The 19,204-nt window shown below is 32.3% G+C and overlaps 1 protein-coding gene across 5 annotated transcripts in view; it reads left to right on the forward strand.

Annotated features, from left to right (window-relative positions):
* Window positions 1–19,204, forward strand: part of LOC136989476 (YTH domain-containing protein 1-like) — a 101,550-nt gene that overhangs the window by 67,039 nt on the left and 15,307 nt on the right. The gene's annotated exons all lie outside the window — the stretch shown is intronic.

Raw genomic sequence — 19,204 nt, forward strand, 5'->3', positions numbered from 1 at the left:
TGATATTATTTTGCAATGTCATAACAGAGAAATTCTCTAGTAACTTTAATATATTTTAGCCGGAATATACATTGCTTTCGACTTCAAGCATATGCTTACGTGATGATTTGTGGTGATAAATGACTGTTAAGGTCACGTATAAATACTTAATTTGTAGTCTAGAAAGAATGTAACTTAATTATGATAAAGTAATTTTCTTTATTTAAGGCTAATTTAAAGTTTTCAACATTTTCTACTGAAAAACTTGTAAGAATCAATGTTTTGGTTATCAGATGTGATGATGAATCATGATTCATTTCATATATATATGAAACATTAGAATTATTTGATAATAGTCATTTAGATAATTCTAATTAACTTAAATGTACATGATGCACATTAAAGAAAAACATTTTAAATAGTATTTTAGAGTCGGAGGTTACTTTTATACAATTCAAAGTTAAAGTCATTCATTACTTTCAAGCACTATAATGAAAAACAGAACCATGTATGTGGATTTTAAACATAATTCTGAAAATTTTATGCAGCTAAGTAGTAAATTTCTGTGTATTTTTAAATCTTCCACTTTGAGTCTTAGGAGAATTTTTCATACCATTGTCATACCATTAATCTGTAGTATTCAAGTCCACAAATGACATTTACCAGACAGCAAGGAACGGGGCCCAATATAGAGGGGTCAATATACATCTGCTCACTTGTGGCCGAGTAGATAAAACTACCAAATGGCAGTGGTTTATCTCTGATTTGCATCCAACCAATAGGCTTGTTATGTGCAGTTTTTTGGGGTTTATTCACATGTCTAACAACTGAATAGTGGCCAGTTTCTCATAAAGTTATCCCAGGAGGCACTTCCCTTGACAGATTGTCTTATTCCATGAAATCAAATCAAATTATTTCACATTTCTGAGTTGACTAGTACCCTAATCTAGGTTCCCTGACACGGCAGGAAGATACCTCTGTCATCTGATCATTTTTATGTATCTATTAATCTGTAGTATTCAATAACAATTGGAAATTGAATTATTATTTCATGTTTTTTTTTTTTGATGATAAAAAATAAGTTATAATTAAGGAATCAGTTTTCTTGTGTAGAAAGTATAAATTTGTACATATTTACAGAATTTGAGTTTGTCTGAATTCTTGCAATTTTAAATCTAGAAAATGATTAATTTAACAAATGATCATAACTGCTTAATATTTTCTATCTCAAAAAAATGCTTTCTTGGTAAATTTACATTGTATGATTGCAATTGTCTCGATGTAATTTGTATGGGGTCTGAAAGGAGTGAAATTATTCAGGAATAACTTCAAAAAAGGCATTCCAACTGGCCCCAAAAGCCATAAAAATATACACACAATATTAATTAAACTAATATAGACAGATTTTTATTTTAACATAACAAACTTTGGGGCCTCCTGTGTTTGGATCCACAGACGGGCCCCAAATGAGCCAAATGGCATACCTGGCCCTCTCCTCTGTCTGTATGTTCTTATGTTTTTGCTATAATGCAAACACCATATAATGGCTGGTAATTTGACTGTAAGTTTACAATATACAAATGATTCTACAAATTTAGAGAAGTTGAACATAATTTGCTTTAATTGAGTTTAAAAAACAAAGTAGGGCATAAGAACACATTTTATCATTCAGACTCCAGTTTATTGTCGAAAATGCATAAGAATCGTAAACTGTCATTATTTTGGCCATGGCGTTGTCTGATCCTTTAAGCGTTTCCAATGTAATTTTTGTCCAACCATTTCATAAGCTTTCCAAAACTGAATTTTTCTAACTTAAAAGGTGAAATATATTTTATTTATATTTTTCTCCAACAGAACTTTATTCAGTTGATGAAGTAATTTCAAATGATATTTGTTTCAAAATATGCCATTTAAATTAGGATGTAAATGTGTTTCTTGCTGCATTAATTATTGTTTAGTATTTTTAGTTCCATGGTGGCTTATTTTATTTCTAGACTTATCACACCATCATCAGACACAAGACATGCCTTAATATATTAATTTATTTTCGATACAATTGAGGCAAGTCGTGTGTTTGATGATGGTGTGATGAGTATAAAAATAAAAGAAGCCATCATGGAGCTCACAAACACATTTTAAGCTAGACAAGAAGTGGTTATGACAGTTAGTATTTTTACTTTCGCTATGCCAAATAAAAAAAATATCTTAATATACTGAATATTTCTTTTGTATAACAATTATCTATTATGCATTTTAATACAATTGTTTTTCTTTTGTTTAAAAAACATATATGAAGAAGAGTGTATAGTATGGAATGCATATGACGTTGATGTGATTCACACAGTTGCTAGTTTAATCAATTTTCTTCTTAAAAAAAAGTTATAATTATTCCACGGAACACTGTAAGACTTCATGTGATAATTTCAATTATTGTCAGTGTGTTATGCTTCATTAGTCCAAAGCATTGATTCCTAATAAATAGCCAATGAAGCAGACTAATGTTTTCCCTAATTTACAGTATTTTTATTATATTAATCTTATTGTATTTGAGTGTTGAGGTACCTGCAGATTATTCCTTTTTGTTTAGTTATGTGTAGATTTTAGTGGTGTGATTTAATTATATATATTATAATCTACTTCCTAAAACATTATTGGGTTGTAATTTTCAAATTGCAGACTTATAAATTTCCGTTGGTGCCTGAGTGTCTGTCCTTCATTAATCTTGAGAACAGGGTTAGCTAGATGAAGATCAAGACTAGATATGGAAAACTTAGAAGGCTGGAAGCCATATTTAACTATATATGAACTTTCGGTCTGGTCAACTAAGTCACATTATTTTGATTCAAAATTTTCTCCAGAATGAAGTTATATAGATGGCTGGCATGACTCGATTATAATCAGGAAAAGTACGATACAGGAGCAACATACTAATAAAATCGAGAGCATATATATTAAATTTAATTAATTAAAATCTGATTAAAAATTGCATCCATCATTGTCATGATGTCACAATAATTTTGTTGATTTTTTTAAATGCTGTTTTATATTCAAAACTGGAAAAGATCTCTATTCATCAAACTTCATCTAAAAATTCCTCCATTAATTTCATCATAGAATCTTTCAGGCTAAATCAGGTGATGTATCTGAAATGCCAGTACTGTGATCAAGATAACAATTGGGTTAATGTCTCTCCTGAATCTTTCATAGACATATAAGCAATAGTGATGTGGAAGTGTTGACTATAAGGCTGTCAACAATATATGACATGATTAAAAATGAAAAAATTGATACCAAAGAAGCAACAAATGTTATCTATTCCATTCCAATCAAAACAGAATGCAGGACAGAGTACTAAATAAGCATCACGTATTGCACACTAAAGACTAGGGTGTCTGAGCATAAAGATTATCTTAAATGACTGAGATTATCTACGGTCCTAGCAGAATAGATCTTCGTGAAAAGGAAGCCTCTTCTCAGTGGAAGACATGAAGATTCCAATAAAAAATATAAAATGTTAATCAACTCTTCAGCCATTCTAAGAGGCAATCACTACTGCCAAACTTCTGGTCATAAAGAAGACAAGGAAATGATCTAGATTTTTGGTATGGCTGATTTCTTCCATACAGTCATGAGTCTGACTTGAAAACTCCAGGTTAAGCTTCTTCCCAAGTCCTGGCTATTTATATTGTATAAACTATTGTAGACTAGATTGATGTTTTAACACTTTTAAATGTCTCTGCATATTATTGAATTAGTTACATATTTTTATTTACTATTATTTTATTCTTATTATGATTTTTACCATTTTTGGTTAACTTTACCTTATCTGCCTTTTATTTTATTTGTACTTTGTTTTTTATTTTTATTTTTGTTTCTAAGTGTGCATACAGATGATATTCCATGTTTGTTATAACTTTTGTATTTACCTCAAATATTGTTAATTAATTGCATTTCGAATTTGTGATATTGGACGGTTAGATTCAAAAAGTTGTGTACGAACGGTTATTTTGTTTGAATTGTCAGAACATCAAACATTATTGAACTGAAGATGGGATTGAAAATTCTGAAAAGAGCTTAATTCGAATGAATATCTGGGTCCTTTAACCTTTTCAAGCTTCTTACTACTGTTTTATACCCTGGGAACTCTCTCTGGACCAGAGGTTGATGACTCAAAGACTGGCACTGGTCCGTTAACCACACTTTGAATAGTGTTGGTTCCTTTACATAGATATAAATAAACTGTTATCTGATTTTTTTGAGAAAGAGACTAAAAACCATTTTCATTTAATCTTCAAATTGTATATTATGTTTGATACTTTCAAGTGAAGAAGAGAAACTGCAGGAAGAAAGAATTATTATTTTAAGGAATGTTATTGCATTACATATGCCATATCCATAAATTTTAATATATGATAAAGTAGTATTCTTAGTCAGTGTTGTAATTCTATGTATTGAACTTGTCTTGATAAATTTGGTAAATGCCAAGTAACATTAACGAAATAGTATTTAAATACTTGTTATAAAAATGATGGTTGTAATGGTGCTGAAACAAAGAAAATGATTGTAAACTAACATCAGCAATTTAAAATTTGAGTAATTTACTGAAATGATGTTTCTTTCAATCGTTCAAAACTAGGATCCATTTTGTTTGGACATCCTTCGAACACCCATTAGACTTAAAGAGTTCAATAAAAATTTAAAGGACAACTTGACAAACATTACAAAGAAAATTTCCAAGTACAGGTTACGTTTTTGCAGAATTAAATGAAAAGAAGACTCGTTTCTAATTTAGTAAGTGCTTTGTGAAGAAAAAGAAAGGAACATAACAAAAATTCAAGAGAGAATTTTTTTAAAACAGATTCTCAAATCTGATAGGTTTGAATATTTTAATGTAAAGTGTTGCGGAATTGTATTGTGTTTCTATGGGGCAGTCGCTTGGTGAATTGTAATTATGATAATTGAGTGTCAAATTTTATATCTGAAACAAGTATGTTACTGAAACTTTGGAAAATTGAATAATGCTAGAAAAACCATGTGGCGTTTTCCTAAAGCATCGTCCATTATTATTGTTACAAAACGGATAAAAGTAAAATATATGAAGTTAAATGATTATCTAAACCATATATTAGAATATGTAAAAGAAATAAAGGGAAAACAAAATATTGAAGTTAAGGATATAGGATTGACATATATATTAAAAATTCAAAAATATGCAGTTGAGTTCTGATTAAGATAATGTAGACTGAGGATAGTCAGAAACTTTAATAACAGACCTTTTGGTAGATTATTACAGTTATGGATGCATTAATATGTATGAAATACTCTCTTAAGTTATATCTGTTTATTGAATATAATGATTTTTAATTTTATTTAGAACCATATTTATTAAAGCAAATTAAGATTACAATTAAAATTTCCTTGATGTTATTTTAAATTAATACTATCGTGAGAAGTCACCAGAGTAAATTCTTTTTCAATCTTCTACAGCTTCTTTTGGTCCCATGCATTGCCTGGCATGAAACAATGTACTGTATTATGTTCTCTTGTCTCTGTTGACAAAACACTTTTACACAATTCACTTCGGTTAAGTGCATCTTGGATGTATATAATAAGGAATCTATCGTATTAACAAAATAATGAGTGTTAGAGTAATCCCAAAATTAAGTGATGATACAGAAAGCGATAACAATGTATAAATTGCAATATAGTTGTCAAACACATTTGTATTATACATCTTTTTGCAAATCTGAACTGAATGTACAGTACTTGTTAAGAAATGGAGCACTTAATATGTTTGCATCTTGAGATTGCTTCATATCCTGTTACATTTCTGTCAGTTGTGTTCTTTGCTTATTAACATATACTCATCCTTGCTGCTTTGTATCACGGCAGCCTGCCGAGGTCTATTAAATGCACTATTGGAGAAACAAAACAAATTACAGTAGAGCATCGATTATCCAACCCCCGATTAACCGACCGCGTTCTAGTCAACAAATTCAAATGTCCGCTAGTGATGTGGCGCTACAATATTTGGTTATGTCTAGGCTACTTTAATATTATTTTTGTTAAATTTTTGCATGTTTTAGCTGACAGCACTGGCTTGACCATGAAAGGGAGGCCAGTATTTAAACCATGCTTAATTTTTTATTTTGTCTTTATTTTGTGGAAAATAAAGAAATAATTTTTCATTATACAATAGCGACGATTATTATTTTTAAAAAACTTTTTGTTAGGCTTAACATCGTTAAAAATTCAACATGCGATAGGTTAGTAGCAATATACCAATAATGTATTTTTTCATACTTTTCGGTTATCCGACTAACCCCAGTCCCCAATTAAGTCGGATAATCGATGCTCTACTGTACTACAAATTACGGAATATATGGTTAGCCCAAGTCATGTAAATCTTTTTTACAGTTATAAAGATATTTTATGTATAATATTAAGATGATGAAATCAATTTCAGTTATTAAGTTAAAATAATAAACATAAATATTAAAAAATATGTTTTCATATGTACCACTCTGGCTACTTCATATTGTCTTCAGATAAGGTTCTTAATTTTAATGATATATAATTATAATTATCTCTTTTCTTATGTGATTTTGTAAATTTAAAATATCTGGGATATAGTATCAATATTTCATCATTCCCAAGTTATGTAAAATTTGAATTTTGAAAGAAGTTCTAGAATGTTTCTCTTGCTTACATTGGCTTTAATACAGGATCTTCCAAAAAGGATGCTACTACCATTTTAAATTATTGTAATTGTGTTAATTGTTATTCAAGAATATCATAATGTACATCAAAACATTGGAAAACTGTCCAAGTTTTTCATTTGTCCATAACAATTTCTCAATGCATGCACTAGTGTCACAAGGCACACGGGTAACTGATACTTGAATCCTTCCTCTGCTTGCTGTGGCATATTATTGAAATTTTGCATAAAAATGGATGACATTGCAAGCTTTAAGTCGTATTTTTACATGATGAGTGGCATTTATCTTTTGTCCCCACTGTGCAATTAACTGATAAAATTAGTCATTGTATATAGTCCAAAGTAATCCAGCATTTAGATATTTATGTTTGATGATACAATTTTGGCTCTGTGTTGTATTATTTATATTAAATTTCTAAATACAGTAGAGAACCGAAAATCGGAATCAATTGGGGACTGGGGTTGTTCAGATTAGTGATTTGTTCCGATTACCGATTATGTACGAATAAATATATTAACCTGTCCGATGTTCAAATTTTTCTCCATTGCGTGTCGCTTCGTGTTGAATTTTCGTCGATTTTAAGCCTAACGAAAATTTTTATAATAATAATCGAGGCTATCGTATTGTTAAAAATTATTTCTGCATTTTGTACAAACAAAATAAATATATTGAAGAATATAAAAAACATGAAAATTATACTTTAGAAGTAAATTTAGTATCAAAAACGTTCGATTCAGCACAACACAGTCCGACTGAAAATCGTTCCGATTACCGGGGTTCCGATTAACGAGTCTCTACTGTATTGTCGTTTAATTAGGATTATTTTATTTTAGTAAAAATATATAAAAACTTCAGATGATATTTTTACAAATTTTGTGTGTTTTAGATTATTTAAGAATAAGTGTACAATTTAAAATTATTTTATATAAATAATTGTAGACATTTTTTGATTCTTGTCTTTTCTGCAACTGAGGAAATTCAATGAATTTGTTTGTGAATGTGCAGCCCTTTGTTCATCTGGATTTATTTATTTTTTTAATAGAGATAACATTTCCATTTTTTCTTATGAAAAAAGATAACAGACTATCTTTGTCCAGTGACCAAAATCCTAGAGGACATGCAATCATTTTTTTTAGATTGAGATGTTTTAGTCTTTTGCCCCACATGTTTTTACAGTCTGTAGTGATGATGAAGATAGATTCAGTGAGATCCCTGTTTATGAGTATTTAACATACAAGAATTTGATTTAATGAACTGTTTTCTTTTAATTCTCTTCTCCATTTACAAAAATATCAAAGTATAGTTTGATACAGTTAAATAGTTTATCAATTGGTACATGAAGTAATGAGTTTTGAGTATCAACAGATTTTTTTTAAAAAAATATTCTGATCACAAGTGTTACAAGATTCAAATCTCCATGAGCTACAGTTAGATAATTATTAGGTTTTAATCTCCATTTTCTTTGTTTCATTTATGCTGTGTTTTTATTCACCAAGAATAGTACTGTTTATTCTAACACAAGTGTACTTTTTAGTGTATTTTTACTCTATATCAGATCCTAAACCAGTCAGTTAAGCCATATTATTTTGAGCTGTGGTTTGAAATTTTAATACGGGTTACTCCCTCTCACAACACAACCTCTGCCACAAAGGATGGACTTCCATCTCTAAAATACCTTTAGCTCTTGATTGAGAAAAAGTATCACTCAACTCGTGAGTCGTAGGTTTTATGATCGACATGTTTGGTGCTCCATTGGCTCTTGGCCTCGGTTTGCTACTTTTCACCATTGTAGTTTATCTCCAAGTTAAACCATGTTTTACACGGTGGCAAATACAAAGTATAAGCATGACCAACAAAATATTACAGATCAAGCCAATCGATTTTGAACAGTGCCATTAACTTCCAATTTAACTTGACAGCTTACATACAATAAGACAAAAGAAAAGTAACAGGATCCAGATGGAACTGGACGATAAATTTGAGTCGACAGTTTTTGCAATGTTGACGGCTTTTATAAATATGCTTTTACTTAATTTATAGAAAAGTATAGTTTGATACAGTTAAATATTTTATCAATTGATACAAAAACATAATTTCTATGGCAGTTTGCATAGGATGTTATAAAAACATCCTGTGCAATTGACATCAATCTGGTGCACAATTACTAGACTCCTCTTTTTCTAGATTTCTAGATACTTTAATGTTTGTATTGGGGATTGTAAATTTTCAAAATGTTAGAGGCTTACCAATAAATTATCAATAATTTTGAAATATCTGAGATTAATGTTACCTATTTCTTGTATTATACAGTCAAACCTGTTTTTATGCGCTCTTTTTATGTGCGATTTTTTTAATGCGAATTTTTAATTTGTGCGGTATAGTTGGCGACTAGTCTCGTGCGATTCGTCATGTCTCACGTTGACTTATTATAGCTAAATAAACTTATTATAGCATAAATGCACTTATTATAGTAATATTATTGCATGAATATGCGAAAAATGAAATAATTTACTTTTTAAGTCAACAAAACACCACCTGGACAAAAATATGTAAAACAGACGACAGACCAGACGATGCAGTCAAGTGCTGACATCTGTTGTCAATAAATTCTATTTCGTACGGTTTTGAGTTATTTTCTATGTGAGACTTTTTTTATGCGGTCCCTGTTGACCGCATTAAAAAATTATTTTTTTAATTGTGTTGCGAAAACTATTATTTACAGCCATTCGTGAAGTTTTGTGAGATTTTTTTTAATGCGTTTTTTTTAATGCGGTCCCTATCCCCCGCATAAAAACAGGTTTGACTGTATAATTAATGAAAAATTAATAGGATCAAGGTAGGTGCAAGAACACTTATAATACCAAATCACAACCAAAGTTTAAATATTGCTCTATTTACTGCTCCATTTAATCAAGTGATCTATTTTGCCCAGACTTCCCCGAAATAAAAGTGTACACAAAGAAACATTTGGCTTTAAAATGTTATTACATGCCTCCCTATTTTTTATCGAATTTACCAATCAAATTACTGATGTATTTACCGATACATTTTTTTACCTGATTACCAGTCAACCATTTACCAGTAATGCAATACCTACTTTGTATTTGCAACTAAGGATCAAAAGTTAGAAATTAACCAATAAGGATTTACTAAAACTAAAGTGAATTATAATTGGCTAACTTGTAACTATTCTTGGCTGTGAAATTTTGAACTATAAATGGCTCAAAAGTTATTCTGTTGGCTTTTCTTGATGTATTAAGTATTTTAAAAAAATCCAAATTTAAAACTACTTAACTGTTTTCATTATCCATATTGAGAATTACAAAAAACGTTGATTCAAAAAACAGTTCAGATAATTCAAAGTCGTGGTTTTTGTCCCTCCAGTTTCAAAATAATGGGGTTTTATTGTATGTACAGTACATCACAATCATTTGCCGCAAACAAACTGATCAAATGTAGTTGGTAGTATTGGCCGTCACTTTGCGAAACTGATTCATCATGAAGAACAGAAACAGTTTGTGTTTACACGGAGAAATATTTATTTTCACAACTCATGATTTGACTACAATGTCATATTAAGGTGAGATACCTTAGATTTCTTTGGTTAGTTTATATGAAGATGACTTTGTAGTCAAATCCTGGGTTGTGAAAATAAATATCTTTCTGTGTAAATATAAACTGTTTTCTGTTCTCTGTGATCATGTGCACTTGATTTACAAGAGCTAAAATTAGCTGGCCACGTGTTATCTGATTCTGGTGTTGCGTGTGCATCTCTGATGGCATGTAATATTGTAACATACTGTAAGTTTACATAGCAATAAATAGGAAAAATATCTAAAGGATACATTGTGATTAGTATGTTTATTTCTCATTGTGGGTATTACTGGGTTCTAGGAGCTGATTTTCCCACTTTCCTGACCAACTTTTCTCTGCATTTGGGAACAGGAAAACAAAAAAATTCCTGAGAATGGCTGGAAAGTTCTTCTTGCCTATTCTCAGGAAGTTTTTAAACTAATTATTAGGAACCTGATGAGCCTCAAGCATCCCAGATTAGAGGGAATTTCCTTTATGTGATGACAAAATCACTGTTATAAGCATTTTATAAACAGAGTTTAAGAAGTAGCAATAAGTTACAATGCAATCATTACATTTGAATAATTGGATATAACAAATAAAATTTTATTACGAGTACTTTCTATAAAAAGTATTGTCTGGAGGAAAGAGGAAACTGAGAATGCTGTTGAAAGCATTGCATTACATTTTTATTTTACACATCAGCAACATTCTAAGCAAAACAAGGTGCAAAATTTGGAAGTATGTTCATTGTGGAGTCATTGTTTTAAAGTAGGTATGCTAGAAGAATTTGTAAAGAAGCCTATTGATGCTGCTTGTGATTAGAAATAAAATGCCCCAAAGCCATGAAGAGAATGTAGCATGGCTTGTCAAAAATATTGAAGACATTACTTCTAATATTCCTAGATTAAGTAATGTGTCAATAATTGTACATAATTAATGCAAATAATTCTAAGCTGCCCAAAAATCCACCAGAGGATTCTCAGCTTAAATGCGATTATATAACATGAATGCTGTTGGGAAGAATTTTACCGATTTTTAATGTTTGTAGACATCATAGCCTACAAGAAAGGGTCGACGTCAAGATCATTTTTAATTGTGCATGAGGTTTTCTTGATTGTATTTGTCTGTTATTTTAGAGGATTTTTTCCTCAAGTTGCCGGCTGTTTTGTGGTTCCTAGACTGGAATGAAAAGGATATAAATAGACAGAAGGACTAAAACTTAGTTTGTATAGTCATAATTTTCAATTTTGAAATAAATGTATAAATAAATTTTGCATGAGTACAGTAGTGAGGCAATTGAATATGCCTTATGGAAGTATAGAATATTTTATGCATAATGTTACCGAAACATTATTACATTTAGTGTTTCAAACCAAAGTTCATATTGATATTTGTGACACAAATGGAGATGGATATGCTATGCCATGTATCATAGAATAACTCTTAAGGTTGTCGCAAACTAGGCAATATCTAAGCAATCTGATTGAAGGCAACATCAAATGAAATTCATTCAATCATTGCCCAGCCATCAAACTCAATGTCACTCTATGTCGTGATGGAAAGTAGGGAGTCCATTCAACACCTCTTGGCTCTAAGAAGTTGGATTTTTCGGGCAACAATCAGCAATGCTCATATACATTTGAAAGTTTGCAAGAAAGGAGCATGCTCTATAGGTTACAAAGAAGGTATGCATTTGTGCCATGATCTTTGTCACATTTTGGCCATATCTTTGCTTTACTGGGATTACGAAACAAAGCTATTTGATAGATTTTCATAGATGTAAAAATACAGTAATACTTCGGTTTTCATTGACTTTGGTTATTTTCAGTTTTGGTTTTTGTAGATTTTTTCTGTAAAAAATTTGTCTTGATTTTCATCTGTTGCCTCAGATTTCATCGGCATGCCCACGTTACCTTGCTGCTAATTTTACGAAAAGAAAGGGCGACCCATGTGTTTTCCTGCTCAGTGTGGCATTGTTTCTCGTTATGTGAGCATTATTACCCCATGTCTCTAGCCAAACAATTCCATTGCTTTCCTTTCCTTTTTGCTCCATTATAGGACCAAAGAAAGTTCCCAGAGCCGGCAGCCCTTTGAAAAAGGGAACACAATCGAACTTGAAGAAGGAAATCATGGAAAAATATGAGAGTGACGTTAAGATTGCTGAAATCAGTCACTTTTATATTCATTTTATATTAATTTTGTATTGTTTTAGTATTAAACACTATATTTATTCTCTATAAAATGTGTTTTTGGTATGTATTTTGGAGTGTCTAGAACAAATTAATTGGATTTTCATTGATTCGTTTGGAAATAATTGCCTTGGATTTCGTCAATTGTTTCCAGAAGGATTATCAATGAAAACCGAGGTATCACTGTATAAGTTATTTCATTGATTTTATTGAAATTTATAAATTATCAAATCCCTGATTTCATTTGTTTATTTATTAAATTTCTGTCAGACAGACAGCCAAAGTTAATATTTCCAATATTCGCTTTGTTTTATAAAATGGCAATTGTCGTTGCCATTTTATAAAACAAACTACCGAGCAATAGTTCATAGAGGGGTAGACGAAATATTCATTGGTTTTGTAGAACTGCGTCACAAGTGATATCACAAGTAGCAACATTGCCCAATCATTTGAGGAAAATTGCCACGCAACCGTAAAAATTGTATCTGACGACATGGCATTGCAGTGCCGGATTAAGCCTCTAGCGGGCCCTAGACAAAAATTAAATTGGGGCCCCATTTAAATAAGTTGCTTCTAAACAAATCTTAAATAATGTCACTTAAAATTTTTATTAATAATAGAAAATACAAACACTAATACAATAATAATTGTACAACAAAAGAGTTTCTGGTACAACAAAAAATGTATATAATTTTAGTCATTAATCAGCCTTTAAAATATTTAAATTTTTTATTTTTGGATTTTCATTTCAGAAAATGATCAATCTAGCCATTTGAGTGTGTCTCTTTAGTAAGCATTGTTAAAGACAGCCTTTCCTGTCCTATCAAATTTCTTAAATAATTTTTAACTCGTTTTAAAACAGAAAGATTCTGCACTGAAACTGGGCCCTAAACATTTGTCTAATTTGTCTATTGGTTAATCCGGCCCTGCGGCATTGCCTAGTTTGCAGCTGCCCTTAGAGAGATACAGGCTAGTTTCTAACAAAATAGTATTGTTAACTCAATTACTGTGTCAGATGTTTTGTGATCACTTATTGGGATTCAACAGATCCTTTTCACTAAAGGTCATAGTATTTATTATTTATGATAACATTTATTGTTTTTGTTTTATAAGAAAGCAATCTAAAAGAATCGATTATTGTTTTGTAGTGTTAAGATATATTGTGTAATTTTGCTACTGTAGTTGCATCAACGAATACGCTTTGATACAGTATCTTTTATTTAAGATAAATTAATTTCCAATATTGTACAGTCCACATAACAATTTTTACGATACCATTTTTGGCCAAGGATGCCCTCATCGTGGGTAAAGTGGGGAATGACAGGGCCCAACATGTAGACCACCACTCAAAAAACTCCTGGGGTTTTTCAACTGCTAAGATAAGATTTTTATTCCCAAAGCAGTAGGCTGATGCTCTAATTAAAAGGCACAAATAAACATAAGAGGGTATAAAACAATTCTTTTATCTGTTCATGCCCAAAGATGGCCTTTCAACCAGATTGAAAACAGTGTTTCTCCAATCTTATTTGTTGTTAAAGGTGCATTGCTTGCTTTTTTTAAATTATCTAGTCATGGGCATCCACAGAAAATTTTCCAAGGGGGAAAAGCTTAGAGACAAATAATTACGTCAAAAAGTTTTCATTTAATTATTTACTTTTTTCTGGTTTTTTTCACAAGTATATTATAGAATACAGTATTGCATTGATGCAAAAAGACAGACAAGGCATCCCAATGTTGATGGTGTAAGATTACCTATCTCAATCACTTTTATGATTATAATTTGTGGAATTTTTTTATTTGATCCCAAGGAGGGAAGGGCAAGTGCCCCATTTTCCCCCTCTGTAAATGCCCATGACTACAGTGGATAGTGACTTTATTAGAATGTCACTATCAACATTTTAAGCTTTCAGATTTCAAACTAGATTCATATTACATAAATAACCACTGAACACTGACAGTTGGTCGCAGATATTTTGGAGTATCTAGAGCGAATTAATTGAATTTACATTGATTCATATGGAAATAATCGCCTCGGTTTTCATTGATAATCCATCCAAAAACAATTGGTGAAATCTGAAACCGATGGAAACCGAGGCAATTATTTCCATATGAATCGATGTAAATTCAATTAATTCGTTCTAGACACTCCAAAATACATACCAAAAACACATTTTATAGAGAATTAATATAACGTTAAATACTAAAAGCAATAAGAAATTAACATAAAAGACTAATTAGCATAAAGATGAAAGCAATGGAATTGTTCAGCTAGACATGAGCTTCTAGCCTCTATCACCCCATGGTAAAGTGTGACGTAATTGTCATGTAATAGTAGTTGTATGCGTTTACGATGATCATATTGAGGGAAATCTGTTTAAGGGTAACTGGCCCCTATTCAGGTGTTACAGACGTGGAGAAAACCTTGAAAACTTCACGTGGCCAGCCCACCCTGGAGAAGTGCAAACCCACGACCGAACTCCCAGTGTTCAGGGAACAGAACTGTTGGCCAATGGTGGGCCGTCGCGGGGTCAATGTTCACACAATGAGAAATAATGCCACACTGTACCAGAAAATGCATGGGTCGCCCTTTGTTTTCGCAAAATTAGCAGTGAGGTCACTTGAGCACGCCAACAAAAACCAAGTCAAATTTTTTGCGAAAAAATCAACGAAAACCAAAACTGACGATAACTGAAGTCAACAAAAACTGAGGTATCACTGTATATGTTTTTATTAAGGTTTAATGTTTCTGGACTTTTGCATAGTGTATGTGGTATAACGCCAGCATAAAAGAGGACAACAGGTGCTGTACAATAAATATCTTATCCATTCTCCACATCTGTCTTATTTCTTGAGCGAGTTAAGTGTACTCGTTGATTTTTTCAGTGTGAGCAATTTTTATGTTATGAGTGTTTGGACAGAGATGTCTATTATATAAGCAGTCTTATTGCATTTGTCAATGAGAGTGATGTCAGGTCTGTTGCGATCAGTTGTTTTATCTGATTATGGCTCTGTCAGAGTATATTTTGTATGTCTCATTTTCTAATACTGCCTTTGGAATATATTTGTAGTTTGGTACCTGGGTGTTTAATAATTCGTGTTTGTGTGCGAGCTCTTGGCTCTTGAAATTATATTTGCTACTTGATTACGCCTATGTATATAGTGTTTGTGCTAAGAGCTTGCAAACAGAGGTTATATGTTGTATTGTTTCTGGCAGAATCTGGCATTTTCCGCAAGAGTCGTTTGTGAGTGATGTATCAGGATGTATTTTCTGTAGTTTTTGGTGTTTATGACCTGATCTTGAATGGCAAACATAACACCCTGTCTCTCCAAGTAGGCAGCCCCCTAGTTAGCCAATAGTTTTGCAATAGTGATGCAATTTTGTTAACAGTCATGAGCTAGGTCATAGGCATGCCTGCCATGAAGTGCCTTTTGAGCCCATGACTGCTTAGTTTTTTGTGTTGAGCTATATCCAGAGTGTAAGTTTAAAGGTTACACACCTTTAAACTTACACTCTGAGCAGCTTTATGTAATCTTGATGTAATATGTAATTGTCATGTAACTTTGTTCTTGTTTTTTGTGGAAAAACTCCCACAGTGTCTGAATTTTTTTTGTAGTGAGGTTAGCTATATTAATAAGGCCATGGCCACCTTCTTTATGAGGAAGAGTTAGTCTTTCAACGGATGATTTTGAGTGGTATTGTATTATGCTTAGTAAGTAGTGTTCTTGTTTTCCTTTGGAGTTACTAGAGATCTGTGTGTGTGTCTAATGTATAACTCCAAAAGAATAAGTGAGTAGAGGACAACATATGTATTAATAGCTTTAATAGTATGTTTTGCATTTAGGTGTGTAATCTGCATGTAATCTGTTCTGATATTTAAGTGTTAACCTTTGTTTTATCTGTGCATGTTCTGGCCGGTTGGAATCCAGATATTTGTAAAACTCACCCTCTTCCATGGACTCAATAATTTCTCCACTTCTGAGTACAAAGTCTCCTTTCTTCAGAACTTCTTTTTTAATATGTAGTGTTTTGCATTTGTCTAGACCAGGCCTGGCCAACCCAAATTGTTTCACGGGCCACTTTGATCATGCGTAACATTACGGTGGGCCATAATTTAGGCAAACATGCTTTTAAAAAAGTAAAACAAATACAAAACGAATAAGATTTTATTGTTATACTAAGAGTTTGTACTCACACTTGTGCATTATAACAATGACATGTGCAAATTTTCATTTATTTAATTGTTTTGGTATACACATAATGGAAAACAAAAATTTTAATAGATATATAATATTGCTTAACGGGTCACACAATTTAACGTGGTGGGCCGTGGGTTGGCCAGGCCTGGTCTAGACAAACTCCATTTGTATATCATTTGAGTATTTGTTCATGTGTATGGTGTTAGTAAGAGACGATAAAGCCAAGTCTGTGAGGATGCATAAAGTTTGATATCATCCGTGTACTGTACATGAGGTGTGATAATGAAAACAGTGTTGTTTTGTTGTGTCTGATATAGTAGCCATATTGTGTTTTGTTAAATGTGTTAGATAAAGGGTTAAGCACAAGGCAGAACCAAAGAGGATTTAAGGAATCTCCTTGAAAAATTGTTCACTTGATGTGTATTCGATTTGTTTTTATGTGAGTATTATGGCAGTTAAAGTGATGTTTTCCAGTGGAGCATAGTAGAACTAAGGAAACTAGAGTTGGGGATGGGTTTTATTGATGCGAAGTGTGTGGGACACTGTCGAATGCTTTTCTGTAATCAACGTCTGTATGTTTCTGAGTTGTTTATGAACTTGCCATAGGATAACAGAGTCAGCGAGTAGTAGTTCTTTGCAGCCTTTGAGATTTCTACGGCAGCCTTTATGTTGTTCTGTAAGAATGTCATGTTCATCAATAAGATTGTATATTTTGTAAAATGTTGGAAGACATGTAATTGGTCTGTATTGTGCAGAGTCTTTGGTGGTGGTGTTTTTTGGTTTCATGTAGGTGATGCCCCGCATGAGAAAATTTGGCATGTCTTGTGGATTGTTGATAATGTGAGTTAAATGTTTAGCCAGTTTCTAGTGCAGGAATGCGAATTTTTTGTACCAGACTTTATGAACGTTGCCCACACCAAGTGTTGTCCAGTTGTGTGCTTTCTGCATTGTGCAATGGATGTCTTGTGTATTTAATTCAACACAATGTATACTAGATGTGTCCTGTGTATCTTTGCTCTCCTCTTTGATTCAGTCTGCTTCAGCATTGTGCATGACAGCAGTAGACCAAAAAGAAAACCAATAATTTGTGAGTTCTTCTTCAGTTGACATGCCATTGTGTTGGAAATCAGTACTAGATTTGGTATTAATTTGCCTGTAAAAGAGTTTTTTGTTGTATTTATACAGAGCAAATTTTATATCATTTCACTTGCTGTGCTTTGGCTGCAATTTACTTCAATGTGTCAATGTATTCTGCAATGTAGACATTGTGGTGTTCGTGCTTTGTGTGTGTTTTAATTTTCTTGAAAACTTTTTTTAGTTGTTTTGTAATTAGCATATTGTGTCAGCTTGTCTAGATACTGTCTAATATTTTTTATTTGTGTTTTTATTCATTTTTGCCAGGCAGGCTTCTGAAAAGTTTTTGATTTGTGTGCTTCTGTCTGTGGATGTAGTTTTAGTCCATGGTAGGTCACTACTGTGACTGCAACAGCTTAGACTAGTGTGTGGATGTCCAAGAGTGTAGAAATAGAATGAATGTAATCTGGTAATATGTAAGTGTTGATTTTGGAAATGAATGGCCCTTGTACAGGGTCAGTGTCTGTAAATTTAGTGAGTGCTTCTTCGAAAAGGAGAGAGAGAGAATGTATTAAACCTGAATCTATTTCAGGTAATGAAGTAGTGTTGATATTGTCAGCATCAGTGAAAATAGTGGTGGTAGGAACAGTATTGTCAATGCATGTATTTTGATGATCCTGATGGATAATGTGATTGTTGTTGATGTTGGGAGTATTTGTTTGTTGGTGTAATTGTTCTGCAATTTGTTGTTTGATATATTCTAGTGGTGTTTGAGGTTATGTATAATTATTCTGTTTTGATCAATAACTTTTTGTACAGTGACTGTGAGATGAGGATAACGTTGTGAAAACAAGTGATGTAACTGTTGTCTGTATGCTGTCATGTCTGTTTCAATTTTTGTGATGGTGAAGTAAGTACAGATGATAAATTCATTCATTTCATCCATTGGCATGGTTTACCTGCCTTAGTGGTCTGTGGCTGGATTGCCTCAGAAATATTAAAATTAGGCTGGTTTTCCAAAACTGGTGTGGACATTGCAGTAGTCATACTTGGACCAGTGCTGCTTTCGCCATTGGGGTCAAGGGAGACTGTGACAAATTTTTCGAACATGAGTTTCTGCCTAACTCTAGCATGGACCTTGTTAACCCAGGTGATGTCCAAGCCAGTATTACACTTGGATCATGTTATCACCAGTCTTAGGTCTCCACAGGTTTGGGTTCATTTACTCTTGGCTTTATTTTTCCCTACAGACCTCACTGGCATGGCTGAGCCTACCATAAGCAGATGCTCCAGCTGGCATAACTCTGTGATTCATCAGAATTACTGAGCTCTCTCTGACCACAGCAAGGTGATGACTGGAGAGAGAATTATTATTAACTATTACTGACTCCTTTTGCTTGTTAAAAGGTCATAAGAATCCTCGAAGAGGTCAACAGTCAAAAAAGTCTAGAGACCCCTGATCTAAAACAT

Source organism: Centruroides vittatus, unplaced genomic scaffold (assembly GCF_030686945.1).
Source record: "Centruroides vittatus isolate TY-2023 unplaced genomic scaffold, ASM3068694v2 scaffold_576, whole genome shotgun sequence".
NCBI classification, from domain to species: Eukaryota; Metazoa; Arthropoda; class Arachnida; order Scorpiones; family Buthidae; genus Centruroides; species Centruroides vittatus.